Source organism: Delphinapterus leucas, chromosome 6, assembly GCF_059928025.1.
Source record: "Delphinapterus leucas isolate spDelLeu-1000000601 "Yukka" chromosome 6, BTC_Dleu_Yukka2, whole genome shotgun sequence".
In the NCBI taxonomy this organism is placed as follows: Eukaryota; Metazoa; Chordata; class Mammalia; order Artiodactyla; family Monodontidae; genus Delphinapterus; species Delphinapterus leucas.
This window is the reverse complement of record NC_143134.1, coordinates 33,264,164-33,279,939: the sequence shown is the minus strand read 5'-3', so window position 1 is coordinate 33,279,939 and position 15,776 is coordinate 33,264,164. Positions and strand designations below refer to the sequence as shown.

General features: G+C 36.8%; 1 pseudogene across 1 annotated transcript in view; it reads right to left on the bottom strand.

The window, feature by feature from the left end:
• Positions 1-15,776, bottom strand: part of LOC149748891 (UDP-N-acetylglucosamine--peptide N-acetylglucosaminyltransferase 110 kDa subunit-like) — a 45,802-nt pseudogene that overhangs the window by 14,192 nt on the left and 15,834 nt on the right. The gene's annotated exons all lie outside the window — the stretch shown is intronic.

Sequence of the window (15,776 nt, the reverse complement as noted above, 5' to 3'; positions counted from 1 at the left end):
CATACACACTGATGATAGAGTGACATGAACTGAGGCATATGGTCCCTTTTGAGTAAATGCCTTAAATACAAACTAAAAAAATAATGTCATAAGATTTACAAGCACTATAAAAATATTTAGCAGTATTGCAGTAGATAGTAGAAATATATAACCTTTCAACTTAAATAAAAACAAGACTGATGAAATATCATCTTTGTTCCCATATCATCCATGCTAAGGAAGAAATAATAAATCAGCTTTCAACATAGAATTTTTTACAATGAGAGATAAAAAAAACAAAGAAAAAGAAACCCTAACTGTTTATCCCATAAAGGGAGAAAAAACCATTTGAAAAGTCAGAGTAGAACTCTCTGAGGATAATATTTAACATCAATTTTTTTTTGTAAAACAGAATTTTAAGCTGGTTTTGAATTGTTTATAGAGTTTCTAATTAGCATGCTGAGGAAATACAGGGTCCATCTTAATCCAGAAGCAAGTAAAAAGTTCTGACTCTTAAAATTCTAGGCTCTAGAGTAGGTGTGTGCTGGTGTGCTGGTGTGTATGTGTGTGTGTGTGCACATTTGCTGTGTGTTTTCAATAAACTCAAGAGTACATAAGGGTGTATGTTATTACATTGTAACAATTCTTGAGCAAGTCTAACTGAAGGTCAGTAGCAAACAAGTAGATGTCGCTTGGGTGGCCCCCCAAACTCTCAGGTAATGCGCAGATCTGCCTTGGCAATCATGTTCTGCTTTTAGACGTAATGCATTTTTATGTTCTTGTTAGCACTGAAAGACTAACTTGAATATTCTGCAACTGATGAAATGGACAACAGAGCAGTAACCTAGAGTTTACAAGTATTTGGGGCAGTAAAACTTTAGTTCTAGATTTAACTTGGATTTTAGTCCTAATTTAACTTGGATTTTCTACAACGCATTTTTTTCCTATAAACTGGAGGTATATACCACCATAATCCTAAAAAACCTGTGACTTTGGGCTTCAGGGGTCTAAGCCTTCTAAGTGACTGAAAGGTACAACTGGATATTAGACCTGTCTAAAAATTGTCCTTTTCTGTCCTCACATACAAGGGAACGCTTGATTTTTGGATAGCTGTCATTAAAAAAAAAAAAAAAAAATGTGCAAAGAGCTAATGTCTTTTGCTACAAGACAAAACAATTTCTCCTGGACATGCAGTAATAGGAGGCAATGCCATGTGTTGGAAGCATGCACATATTTTATGATAGATATTAATCTGGAGGTTAACAGCTAGGTGCTCTGGTTGAAGCAGCTTATTTCAAACATACATATAATGTTAGTCCACTTTGTAACAAAGCCTTCAACAGTTCATATGCAAATTCGTTTTTCTTTCTAGTTTAAGCCCAAGGAAATCCCTATAAATCTTGTCTCCAAAGAGAAAATATAAAGAATTCATAAGATTAAAGAGTTCTTATCAATTGTATAAAAAACTAGAAATGTACTAACTAGATAAAAATGTAGATGTCTAAGAGAACGTCCAACAAATAGAAAAGTAGAGGACTGCACTGAGATTGCAATCCTGAGAAAAATACATTATTTCTAAATGAAAAAGTAAAAGGAGATAGTATAAATTAAAGCCAGAAGAAAAATTTAAAACCTACAAAAATACGAGTCAATACAAAGTTAAAAACCCATTAATTTTACGATATACCCAAAGGCTTCACAAAAGATCTCATGAATATCACAAATTAAAATAAACAAAAGCCAGAAATATTGTTTTCCCCAAATTGTACTACTACCTGCTTATTGCTTCAGTGGTAAGAAGAAAAATTATCTTCAAATAGTTGAATTGTATACCTACTTATATTTTAACTCTTAAGTGGATCTTGTTATATAATATATATGATCTTTAAAGAAAACTTGTTGATTGTTTATTTTGGCATCTGTTAGGAAATTCCTATTTAATTAGATAAATCTCCTTAGATAACTCTTAAATAAAAATAGATGCAAATATAGTATGTTTCATATCATTCATTTTAGACCTCTAAGAGTTGGAAAAGCTCAACCTGGAGAAGAAACTAGTTTTATTGAGGGAAGAAACTACTTTCCAGTTTAGAAGAGGAGGGATTATCCCATTTCTGTAGAGGAAGCAATCAGGAAGATACAAAAAGAATGATCCTTGCCTAGTGCTAAGGCCAGAACTATTGTGAATATTGTACCAGATCTTGTAAAAACAGCCACTGTGCTGGCACTCACAGGCCTGGGTCATGGTGTGTTCAACAATAAAACTTTGTTCCAAAGGATGGAACTCCTTCGGGCCAAAAAGCTTTCACCTGCATTATTCCATTAACCTCACTGTTTTGTTATGGGAAATGTGTCTATTTTTTGAAATGACATTGAAATATATCCTTAAAAGAACACTTTAGGTCTCAACAAGATTCTCTTCTCTTTCAGCCAGCACATTACCTTTTAGAAATCAACAGTCTACTTCTTTCTTTAAATCATCACATTTCAAAGCTGTAGCAGCTAATAAATGTTAATATGATTTTTCCAAAACTGCAATCTCCCTAAATTTCTATGCTGCCTTCTTTATCCTGTCTTTTCAAGGTAAAAGTATCTTTCCAGTTTTCTTAGCATTATCAGGATTATGGATTTTGTTCATTGTTAAAGTTCGTTATTTATGGACATAAGTTAATGTAAATGCAAAAATATCTCGTATTATTCACAAGCTGGCTGACTTAAATCACTCGCTCTTAAAACAACTTTACTGCTCTCCAATCTGTTCAAATGCACGGAAATATAAATTCAGGATGATGTGGCTTTTCTGCAATGCTTTCTTTTCAGGCTGCAGTCTACATGACAGCGTTATATCTTATCCTTGCTGCTGCTGTTGTTCAATCTATAAAACCTCTCTTGAAGACCCCCAAAACAGCTTGTAATTTAAACTTTTACTTTTGGTGACTCACTGTTTTCAAATTGCCATCTCTGACCATATCCCCCTTCCAGGGGAATTTATGCAGACTCTTAACCCATAATTGCTTTACTCTTTACCTCTATTTCTGGGTTCTTAAATTAACTGTTACATCAGTGTTCTTCATTACTCAAATTATTTTTTCTTAGGAACTTTTCCTGGAAGTAAGTTCATGCTATTTTTGACAAGCAAACATTTGACTTCTGAAAGAATTCTTATGGAAGTGGGTTTATATCCCAAATGCACCACCAAAAATCTTTGTGACCTTGCATAAACGTCCCTTACCATTTCAGGTGCTATCTTTGCTTGACTCCAAAGGGAACTGATTAAAACTATGAGCATCTAGCTGTTATGCACTTTTGTCTCAGTTTGGTCAATGAAACTCTTAAAAATCCATCAGACTTTCATTATTTTTATCATTAGCCTGTTTGTGTAAAATAAGTTACCATTTATGGAGCCAGTGTTCTCCTTTATTCCGGCATCCAATCATTGTAAATATTTCTCATGGACACATTCTTAGAAGGCCTATGAATAACCTGGCCTCTTACTGATTCTCCCTTTTGGAGTCTTACTAGCCAGACTTCCCCAATAACTTTCAGAGAGTTTTCCCCCTTTCCGGGTCTTCTTTTTGACTTCTATACGCCATAGAACTTTCAAAAGTCATCACACCAATACTAATATTACCACATACCCTCCAAAAAGCTCCAAGCTGTTTATGCCTATTCATTAAGTTAATACTTTATCAAAACTTGTCCAATTGAGTAGTTTTAGCACAGATATTTTACACATTTTAGCACAGACATGCTCTGTTTAAGGCTGACAGATCCATTAGGAATTAACTTTCTGGTACATTTTCCCTCTGACATTTTCCTCACAACTGCATTTCCTCATAACTGAGCCATCAGTTATCTCTTGCCTATAGAAAGGCAGATAAGAGAAAAGAAAGCTAAGTGAGAAAAGATATGTAAATAGACTAGCACAATATTGGACACATAATAAGTATTCAATAAATGATAGCAAATATTCTTACCCTTATCCTCACATGAGTTTATATGTATTAAAAACTGATTACTGGACTCAACTCTTACTTCCATTTCTCATTAGATCCTCACAGAAACCTTGGAGGAAGTGAGGTTTTATCCCCATTTTACAGGTTGGGAGACTGCAGCCTAGAGGGCTTAAGTACCTTAACTGAAGTCATATAGTCAAGAAATAAGCCTATATTTGTCACAATCACTTGCCCATGCTTTGACGTGACACCACCACCCATCATTTACCCAGCTTCACCAAGGTACTACTAAATTTTTTACTCTTATTCTCCTCTCTTTGCTTCATACTGCCATTGTCACCAGCCCAGTCAAATTCACTTTTAATTTTCCAATGTTAATGAAGGGAGTAGAAGGTGGAAATTGAGGTTAAAGGAGGAAACTTTAATGTTATTCAAGGATGACTTCATCTTAACTTCCAGCCTTCGTCTACCCATTCTCTGCTCCAGTCACACGCAGAGTATTTGCTATCTCTTCCATAAGTCTTGACTTTTCTTGTCTTTATGCCACTTTTCTTTTCTCCATTTGCAATGAATCTCCCTTTCCCTTGGTTCTTCACCATTTCTTACTCCATACTCTCCATTAAAATTCAAATCTACCTTTAAAGCCCAACTCATATACCAGTTCTGTCCTGCAGTCTCCTGGATCTGCCAAGTCAGAACTAACCACTTGCTCCTCCGTGCTCCTGCAATGGCAATGATGTTAGAAGGGCGAGTGATTTTACAGCTCGCTCACCACCTGCGGGAAATATGTCCTATTTGCCCTTCCACATCCTTTCTCCACCCAACTCTATATGGATGGCTTGCATGGCCTATCTTAGTAAGTGTCCTTGCTCTGGCTTCTGTTTGGCTCACCAATGAAGAGTACCAATAGAAGCTTGTAGGGGATGAAGGAGGGGAGTGAAGTTAGGGTATTAATTCTCGCCAAATTGCTGGGAGTTGGCTGCATCCCCCAACTAACGTATAGTGCTTCTCTGTGGGGCATCACAGCATCTTTGGGGAGGACTCTCTCTCCAGCAAGGCTTCCTTTCTCTTTCATCTCCTATAAAGTAGCCACACTTTTACTGAACCCAGGGCACTACACTATCTCTTGATTCTCTACATTGGGCTCAATTTATCCCTATTGATGTACCCCTGATTTCCTGCTGAGACCCTGTCTGATGAACTTCGTAATATGCTGTTCTAAGCTGTTCATTTTACAAACCACATTATTACACTTATTAGAAGAATGTCTTCAGGATGTGTCAGTAAGCTCTGATTGATGATAATGGTAAACAGCTAGAATTTATGGAACATAAAGTATGCTTTGGTTACTCTCTTGAGTATACCGTGTGCATTATTCTAATTAATTAAAATCACTATTAGCTAAGCAAGGCACACAGATGCTAAGAGGTTCCCAGAAGTAACTTGCTCATGGTCACTCCAGTGTCTCAGTAGTGTTTAGGACTCAGATCTGTCCAAAGCCTAAACCTTAAGCTCTAGGTCTAAGCAGTGGGTCTCAAACTTGAGTATGCATCAGCATCACCAAGAGAGCTTGCTGAAACAGGTAGTGGGCCCCACCCCCAGAGGGTCCGAGTCTGTAGGTCTGGAGCAGGGCCCAAGACTTTCACTTCTAAAAATTCCTACGTGCAGCTGATGTGCTGGTCTGGGTACCAGACTTTGAGAACCACTAGTCCAGGCATTTTAGGTCCAGAATTTCAGGTGTTAGAATAACTTTCTGGTGATAAATGTCGAAAAAAAAAAAAAAAAAAGCACTGCATTTTCCTGTTTGTAAGGAGGTAATACATTCAATCTTAAAGAGTCAATAATGGGGCTAAGTATTTAAGAAAGAAGAGTTATTCTCCAGGAAGATGGGAGGAGATGGACATTCTAAGGACAGGAATGCCCTTTCAGGAAACTTGCAAAGGGAACAGAAAAATAACATAGTAAGATTCTGCTATCCAGTGTTCACAGAACATGAGTGGGATACTCTTGACTGTAAAATGGGAAGCCAACTTTTGCTCACCATATATATACCTTATTCAGTACAAATGTTTATTAAGAATCTCCAAAAGCTAGACACTAGGCATCAGGGCTACACTGATAGAGCAGATAAAGTGCCTGGCCTCAGGGAGCTTGTGCTTCAGAGGATGTACATCAGCTAGATAGACTGAATGATGGATACTATACTGGGTTCACACTTCGTCTCAAGAAAAAAATATATCCATAGACGTGATCCAGGAGTCAAATGGCAAAAGACCGAGCCTCAAAGTGAGTGTTACTTTCATTAAATGGTAGGTAAAACTTATTTTATATGCCGAGACAGGCTCTGCTTAAAAGACACACTATTCCTCCGTATTATTCAAGCCAGCTTGAATATTATTCAAGCCAGCTTATAAACCTGTGACTTTTTCTAGGAGACATGTTGCCTTCTTTCCCAAGAAGGGAGCAGTAGGGGTCGGGGTGGAAATAGTTTCATCATCAGAGGCACAGTCTCACTACTACTGCTCAGCTCCAATTCGCAACCTTCTGAATGGTTTCCAGACTAAGTAATTTAGCAAAGTGATGAAGAAAACATGGCCCATTAATCTTATGATGCGTGTTATAACTTAACTCTGGGTTTAGCATAGGAAAAATATTATTTGCATTGATTAGAAATATGCTTTATGGCTGCATATATTATTCACTCTGAACATTCTAAAATTATTAGCTGGGTTGACATGATGAACTGCACAGGAGTACTTCTAGATGACATCTCAATGTCATCTGTTACTCACATCATATAGGTCTAGGAATCAATATGTATTTTACTCAATATGAGATCTTATTCCAAACACCAAAATATGCCTGTTTTTATTCGATGGTTATCATCATGAAACTAGCAGCTAAACGTCATTTAGAAAATTCAAAGCAAGTAAATTACTGTATTAACTGTCCAACTATGATTATGACTTTCCTCCACTTATAGCTGAACCTAATATAATGATTTGGTCAGTCTGACTACGAGGATTTATTCATTAATTTACTCAAATGTTCTGAGGTATATTTTGAAGGGCTTAAATTATGGTCTGGTTTGTAGGATCCAACAGTAAGGGTGCAGGTTTATCTCCTACAAGCTCTGTGACCTTGCCCAAGTGACTTAGCATCTCTGAGACTCACTTTCCTAATCTGTAAAATGGAAACAATAAGAGAACCCAAGTTGTAAAGCTGAAGGAAAAAAAGTAATATGGTAATGTATTTTGGCACAAAAGAGCAGTTACGCTGATGGTCATTATTTGTGAATACTGTTGCTAAGATTATTGAAAACCTGTTGTCTGTTAGGTGCTGTTCAAGGACTAGAATTTTAAGACTGTTCTTCACCTTTATCCCAGTTTTACCTGCAAAGCTCTGCCATGCACTGGAAAAACATACTGGTATTTCTAGGGAAGGGGACCACTCAGGTGACATTTTTGTTTCACCAGCTATATAAAGTATACAAAGGTTATAGTGTATCTTTTAAGTCCTTTGGACGTCTAGTTACCTTTCACTAGAATGATTCTAGTAGATCCTGACAGATACCTGAGACAAGGTCAGGTCAGTGATGTTGGTACCTTTTCTGGCTTAAGAGCATAGGGCAGAAACACAGGAAGAGAGGTCTTCCTTTTCCACTCCTGTTACTAAGAACCCTCTCGAATAATGACAATATGAAACAGATCACTACATTGTTGCATGTTGTAGAATCAAAGCAGTGTACAAAGCAAAGAGCACTGGCCTCCATTATACTTGCATTTCACTTGAGATTCACTTTTCTAGACCGTGGAGAAAGCAGATGTGTCAACACTTTCCAGGTACTGGAATATTACAATCTGGCCATCTCCACCACTGCATGTTTGATCACACTATTCCCTGCAAATGGAATGCTGTTCCATCAAGGTCAGATTGACCAGTGCAAATACCTGATTTTATCGTACGGTCAGAACCAAATTAACTTACTGAAATTCTGCCCAGCTCAGAGTCTACCTTCTCTGTGAAACCTCCTGTGAGATCCCAAGTTACAAACAACTCTATCTTCTTCAGAAGACATTGTATACTATATAAATAATAATTTACATGTAAATACATGGATATGTGTGTGTATTTCTTTGTTACATTAAGTTACAACTCCTGTGGTTTCTCTTCTTAACTAAACTGGACCCCCTTATCATCACAGTGGCCATGTACATCATTGTATCCTCCAAAAACTCCAGATAATAATATCATGGATTCAGTATATAGTTGTTTAATAGAAAACAATTAACTAACCACTGCAGAATACTAGTGTCTCTCAAGGTGTGTTCAGTGGATCATAAATCCTATGAGACAGTCCATGAAGGAAAAGATTTCAAATAAATTTGGGATCTGTTGTCCACTACATCTCCTTATCAGACACTCATAATTCACAAGACTCGTAAAAAGCTCTGTAGCAAAGAAACTGTTGACTTAGTTTGACCCAGTATTTCTCTTACAAGAGTATCAGTTCTGGAGGTCAAGGACATTTTCCACCTCTAATACAACAGCTCTACTGCCTAGTAGAGTGCCTGGCACTTAGTAGACACCTAATAAATATTTGAATAAGTTTCAACATACATTCCCCTTTTAAGCTATAGAAGAAAAACACAGTATATAGTAGATTTTGATTTACTTGGGGAGAATAATAATATGAATAGATAAATTTACACAAATCATTTTGAAGTATATATATTTGATAATACTTTTTTCCACAAATCTACACAATTGCACATTTAGTGGTGATAGTAAACGAACTACATTTGCTGCTGAAAACTTGCTAAGAAGGATGGCTACTAAAAACTACAACTTGAACCCAAAACAATTGATTTAGTTCATTGGTCCCCACTCCTTAGCAGTTTTAATGTAGAAGAAAATAGATGCATATATTTCTTTTCTGCCATAATATGACATCATATAAGGAATGCTATTTTATTAGCTAAAAATAAGATTTGCTTTTGTTATTTTAGTACATTTGATCACATAAGAATAATTCTAGATTTTTTCCCCTCCTGTGACTCTCATAGCATCCCCATCTAAAATAGGCTTTGGAGATTTAGATCAAATGTCATATCAATGGTCCTAGACTGCTTACTATGTGCTTTCACTATAAACTTTAATGTCAATAGAGAAAGGAGAAGGAAAAGTCAGAGGGAAATGAAACAGGTGTATGCAACACCCCTCTCTACTACCGACATTTCTCAGAATTCTGGGGCAAGTTGCATCTATAAGGGGAAAGTTTTTCACCATGGAACTCACGGTGGTTGAAGAAATTTTTTTTCACTACTGAAGAAAAATATGTTTGATTTTACCATAGCTGAAAAGTTCTCCTGTTTCTACTTCTGAGGTTTGCCCTCAAGACTACTGTTTACCTAATGGAAGTGACTCCTATGCATGGAGGAAAAAGTGCACCATTTGAAGGAAAAGCTAAAGGAGTGATATTCAGGTAGCTCCTCATTCCACCAATGAAAACGTACACATAGATTTTCCACTTTACACCTCATTTTCCACCTTATTTTCATGATTTTGAAATGAATATGTAGGGTCTGATGAGTTTGTCAATAGTCTATAATTACTAGTGCTATTAAAATAGAATACAAATGATAAGCCATATGTAAAAATGCTGGGTGAATAAACTGCTATACTCCAAATAATACAAATGAGTGAATGGCAATAAATGCTAAGAGGGATTAACAACATAAAGGATATTAAAAAAAATGATGACCGTATTTCATATTTATGTGTCTTTTTCTCTCTCACTCTTTTCTTTTCTTTCTTTCTTTTTTTTTTTGCGGTACGCGGGCCTCTCACTGTTGTGGCCTCTCCCGTTACGGAGCACAGGCTCCGGATGCGCAAGCTCAGCGGCCATGGCTCACGGGCCCAGCCACTCCGCGGCATGTGGGATCTTCCCGGACTGGGGCACGAACCCGCGTCCCCTGCATCGGCAGGCAGAACACTCAACCACTGCGCCACCAGGGAAGCCCTTCTCTCTCACTCTTACTCAACTCCTAAATAACTAAGAGAATATGCTCACAAATGGTAAGCATGCTTTGGATGTTCGATGTGTGTTTGTGGGAAAGAACAAAAAAAATGCTGCCTCAATTAGGTCAAATATCATACAAGAGATGAATGAGATTAGAGATGGGATTGGGATTTGTGTTAGTTACTCAATAGCTAACCAATCACAGATACGACAGTGTAGTGCAATATGCAAATATACTTTTAAACAACTTCTCTTAAGTTATCTACTGTCTTAAGTTATCTACTATATACTTTTAAACAACTTCTCTTAAGTTATCTACTGTCTCTTAAGTTATCTACTATCACACTCAACTGCTCTGCACTTAACCCCAGAGCTTCTGAGTTAGAATCTCTTAGAAATAGGTACACGTTTCATTGCTTTGGCAACATTTACATGGCTCTGCATCAGGCAATACAACTGCTAAGATCACACTCTGGGAATTCAGGAAAGGCTAGTGTCCAGTTCTGGTCATTCTACCACCCAACTGTGATCTAGGGTAAATTCCTGATAAAAAAAAAAAAAAGAAAAGAAAAACCCTGAAGATGCTGAAACAGTATTTCCTACTTCACAGGGTCGTCATGGGGATAAAAGGTCATTAGGATAAAGTGCCTCTCACCCAGGAAACACTGATAAATGCTACTGCTGCTACCATCATCATCATCGTGACCGATCAAGAACATATGGCCACATGGAAATTCAACATTCCCTGGGCCATTCACAACTTTCCTTTAAAGGACTCATATTCTATGTGGGGTCTTAACACCTTCAAATAACAGAAAATACAAGTCTTTAGGCCTTTTTTTCTGTAGCTAATTTTGGCATCTTTCACCTCTGTCCACTTAAGTGTTGGTTTAGCATATTCTTGTCACACAAAGAAGCTACTTCCCAAAGAGAGGAACAATGTGTCAAGTGACAAAGACATTGAGTGAAGTCTTTCACATCCTAGATTGTCCACGGTACAGCTCAGCTGGTCTCTGGGTTGGAAGGCCTGGGTCTACTTTGCTCGTCTGTTACAGGGGAAGGGACGTGGTCCTTAGCATGTGGTCTGTGAAACAGAGGCAGCTGCGGGTAGAGTTATAACACAAGCAGAACTGGCTTCAATTCTTCCTTCTTAGGTCTTTTTCTTCTTGTTCAGCTGTTCAAGGAACTTGCCTGCCCTCTGTCCCCGCCAGGACGATGTTACATCTGCCTGGATAAGTAGGTCACCATTGTATATCAGGAAAGGTCTTATTTGTAATCATCAGGAACCAGATACGGCTAATTTGAGCAGGAAAGGAAACTTCTGGAAGTTTATGGTTAGGTCTCAGTAACTAGAAGCAGACTAAACAACCGAAAGCCAAGGCTATGCTATTGCAATTATAGGATCAGGCCAAAGTGATGTTATAAGTCCTAGCTGGCCTTGCTACCAAGCAGGAACAGGAAACAGGAGGTTGACCCAGCACTGCTGGCCTTGCTTCTTTACATCATTTATTTGTAATTCAAAATCCAAGAGAGGGGTGCAGTTGGCCAACCCGAGGTCGCCCGACTGTTTTCCATCTGTAAGGGAGACTGAGCATGTGAGTAAATAGTGTATCTGACATGTTCAGCTTGTATAAGGAGAGGAAGGCTCTGTTTCTCACCAAGACACACAAAGTGGAAAATTCCCCAAAGAGAAAGGAATTTCACATCAGATGCTTGGAAAGTTAAAAACAACAACAAATGCAGATGTGGAATTAAAGACATGGAGTAATTAAGAACCTATATGTGGAGTGATTCAGACCTGAGTTCACATCTGGAGCAAGCTACTCAATCTTGCTGAGCTTCAATTTTCTTTAAAGGAAACAATGTGGAAGATGATATCCACATGTAACTTGTGGTGCACATGAAGGAGGACAGTACAGTATATGATGCCTGGCACATCCTATGCATTTTCTAAAACTACTAGTAGTACTATTATTATTGTTACTTATTATACAATTTATTGTAGAAATTAACAGGGAGAGTATTAATAAATGTTAATACAGTGCTAAGTGTCACATTTATGATCTAAACTAATTATTTGTTGATTCAACAAACATTCCACATATCAGAAAATAACCTGTTAGTGTATATATATATATATATATATATTTTTTTTTTTTTACAGAAGAAAAGAAACCCTGAGGCTTAGAAAGTGTAAACAATGTACCAAAAGTCACCCATTTAAGAGGTAATGGAATATTATTCAGCCTTAAAAAAATGAAGGAGATCCTTTCATTTGTGACAATATAGATGAAACAGGAGTGCATTATGCTGATGAAATAAGCCAGACAGGAGAAATACGAATGATATCATTTATATATGGAATCTAAAAAGAAAAAAAGCCACACTCATAGAAACAGAGCAGAAAACTGGTTGCCAGGGGCTGGGGTGTGGGTGGGGAAAAGAGGGGAAGACTGGTAAAAGGGTACAAACTTTCAGCTGCCGTATTGTATAACTAACATTTTCGGAGAGAATAGAACTTAAGTGTTCTCACCAAAAAAAGAAAAAAAGAAAAAAGGTGTCATGAGCTGTTAGATGTATTAATTAACGTGATGGGAAGGATCCTTTTACAACGCATATGTATATCAAATCATCATGATATACTCTTTGACTATCTTACAATTTTGTCAATTATACCTCAATAAAACAGAAAAAAAGAGGTAATAAATATGAGACTCCAATCCAGGATTATCCAGCTCAAAAAACTACACTCTTAACCATTACAATATAGTATCCATCCATATGTTGTAACTGTAAAATGCTTAACACAAAGGAAACGTTAAATAAATGGTATTTATTCTAACTCTAATGCTTACTAGATATTAGTTATGTGGTATGCTTTGCTTCTAACTACAAGGGTATAAGGTGCAAATTCTTGCTACAGAACATAAAAGCCCCTGTGGTACCCTGTAGGATAAACACAGTACCTGTAAATCTCTCATCTCTCAACCCAGAGTCTCCTCAAGTTGGAGGTCTTCACCCCCTTTATAATGTGGGAATAATGCCTTTCCCACATTTGCACTGGGCATGAAAATCCATACTTCAGGTGTATACTGAACCTCCACTTAGCTCCTCGCCACCTTGGAATCACCAGACCAAAGATCATTTATTCCATTAAGATAAATGATGTAGGGATAGAAGTACACAATATACAGAGAGTGTTGGAGGAATCCAAACAACAAGTCCTCCACTCTCAAAACAAATTTTAGAGTTCCAAAAGTAAAGAGCAATGTTTGGAAATAAAACTAAAAATGAAACTAACATCTACAATTAGCCAAGTATTTATTATGGGCCAGGGTACTTACTAGGCACTTGATAAACATTACAGCTCATCTTCCTGCAGCCCTTCAAAGCATATAATACTGTTTCTATTTCATAGAGAAGAAAATTGTATCTAAGCAGGTTAGTGATTAGCCCAAGACCACAGGGCTAGGCTGTAAGAAAAGAAGGCAAGTTTCAGTGGTCAAAATGGTGATGGATGTTATAACTAGAAGATTATGGCTAATCAAATAAAAATATTCAAAACGGTCCTAATGTATTATTAGGATTCTTTAGAATAACTTGGGTGCCTTAGTGAATACAGTAGTGGTAGGCACTACAGTCTCTTTAATTTGCTAATCATACAAATCTACTTTAATATTCTTGGTGACAAGGAGCTAACTACTGATAAGACAGCTTCTTCAGTTTTGGGGCTACTCCAGGGTGAAATGCTGGAACGTCTTACTGCCTGCAATGTTACCTAGTTCTACCAGGGGGAATAAAGCAGAACAAGTAGCCACTGTTCTTGACAAATGGATACAGTTTCAGTTTTTCAAAATATGAGTGTCAGATTCATTCATTGTATCAGATAGATCTGTCAAATGGCTTTGCCCATTTACTAATGGATGGCACACTGCAGACACACGTTGGGTCAAAGGACTCAATGTCACCTCATTGATACTGTCATCAATATAATTTGTATTGGCATTTTGTCTCACCCTGACTTTAAGGACTATGTGAGGAGATCCAAGTCTCCAGACCATGGACTGATTACCTCTGCTTGACACAGTATTCTCTGCTCATTTCCAGAGGGGACCAAGGATGAGCTCTTGTACTTCTGAGTCTATTCACCCTACCTGGCAACACATACTAGCTGGGCTGATTGGATCAAGCAGGAGCCCCAGAGTTTAAATTTCCAGCTGCATTGGAGGAAACAGAGGCTATGCCCCAATCCCATAACCCCTCACTTCTTACCGCTAGCCTATCCTAGGCTGTTCTTGCTGATAGGAGTACTTCATGCTAAAAATTAATTTTGCTTACCTGATGGCAGTCACACAACCTCAAATGCCATTTTTATAAATAAGGCAACCACCAATGGAGTGTGATTTAGGGTTTTTTCTTCTGTAGACCCTGCCTACCCTACAAAATCTCCCATTACTGCATCATGGAGACTATAATCCCTTTCCGAGGGAAGAGATTCTTTCCAACCATAAGATGAAATAAGAACTTACATTTCCATACTGCCCAAAAGGAAATACATTGATTACAAAATGCAGGAGAATGACTGATTTTCCACATTTGTTGTGTTCATTAAAGGGTTTTTGAATAGACTTGACAGTATTAAAGAAGTTCAACACACACAAAAAATTAATAAATGAAGAGAAAAAAATTGCATTTACAACAAACAAAATAAACACATTGATATATAAAAGGTTGTTATACATCGATGAAAAATGGATGTCATAAAGTCACAAACTAAAAAGTATTAACAGCCAATTAAGATAGGAAAATATGTTCAACCTTGCTATTATTAATCAAAGAAATACAAATAAAATAATTCAGGTGTCATATTTTACTGACTAGAATGACAAAGTTTTAAAAAACGTGATAATACTGGTATTGATATTGATAATACTGGTACTGATGAGTGTGTGTAAGAAACCACACTGGATGTTAAATTCTTGGTAGAAATAAAAAGCACGGTAACCTTTCTGGAAGACAATATGTCAGTATGTACCAGAACTGACAACCAGCCATTCAAGTTCTAGAAGTCCATTCTAAGGAAATAAACAAATGCTCAAAGACATATGAACAAAGATGCTTGTCTCATTGTTTAGCAAAGCAAAACAGGAATAATCTAAATGTTGAACAGTAGGGACTGATTAAATAAATAATAGAATGCTGTTCAACCATTAAAAATGATGCTGCAGATTTTTATTAGGTGATGAGTAATCATACTTATATTACTAAATAAAAATGTTATAGAACTGTTCTGTAGTTGGATATAATAATTAAAGGTATTTTATACTTGCATTGTATTTATATGCACCCCGTCACAAAAAAGTTTCAAAAGATACCCTCAAAAATGTTACAGAGATGATTTATCAGAAATGGGATTTTGAGTTATTTTTCCTTTTTTCTTTAAATCCTTTCAATTTTGGAGTTTCTGCAATGAGCCTGTATTATTTTTACAATTAAAAATATTTAAATTTACAATAAAAGGATCTAAATTCCTCCAGTTTTCCATTTATTTTCCACCCTGGCTCAGGGCATTTGTGTAAAAAAAAAAAATCAGCTTATTTTCTCTTTTGTATCAATCTAAATTTACTTTTCATAAGTTAACTATTTTAGTCTGGCAAAAGTTTCACACAGGAAAATTGTTAAGGTCTGAGTATTCTATTACCTTTAAAAGCACTGGAAACTTTGAAATTATTTCTTTCAGAATTTTCATATAATACTGAAAGGTGGGGGGGAGGTAGCAAAATGAAGGGAAATAGATAGTAGTAGTCAACTTCAATTAA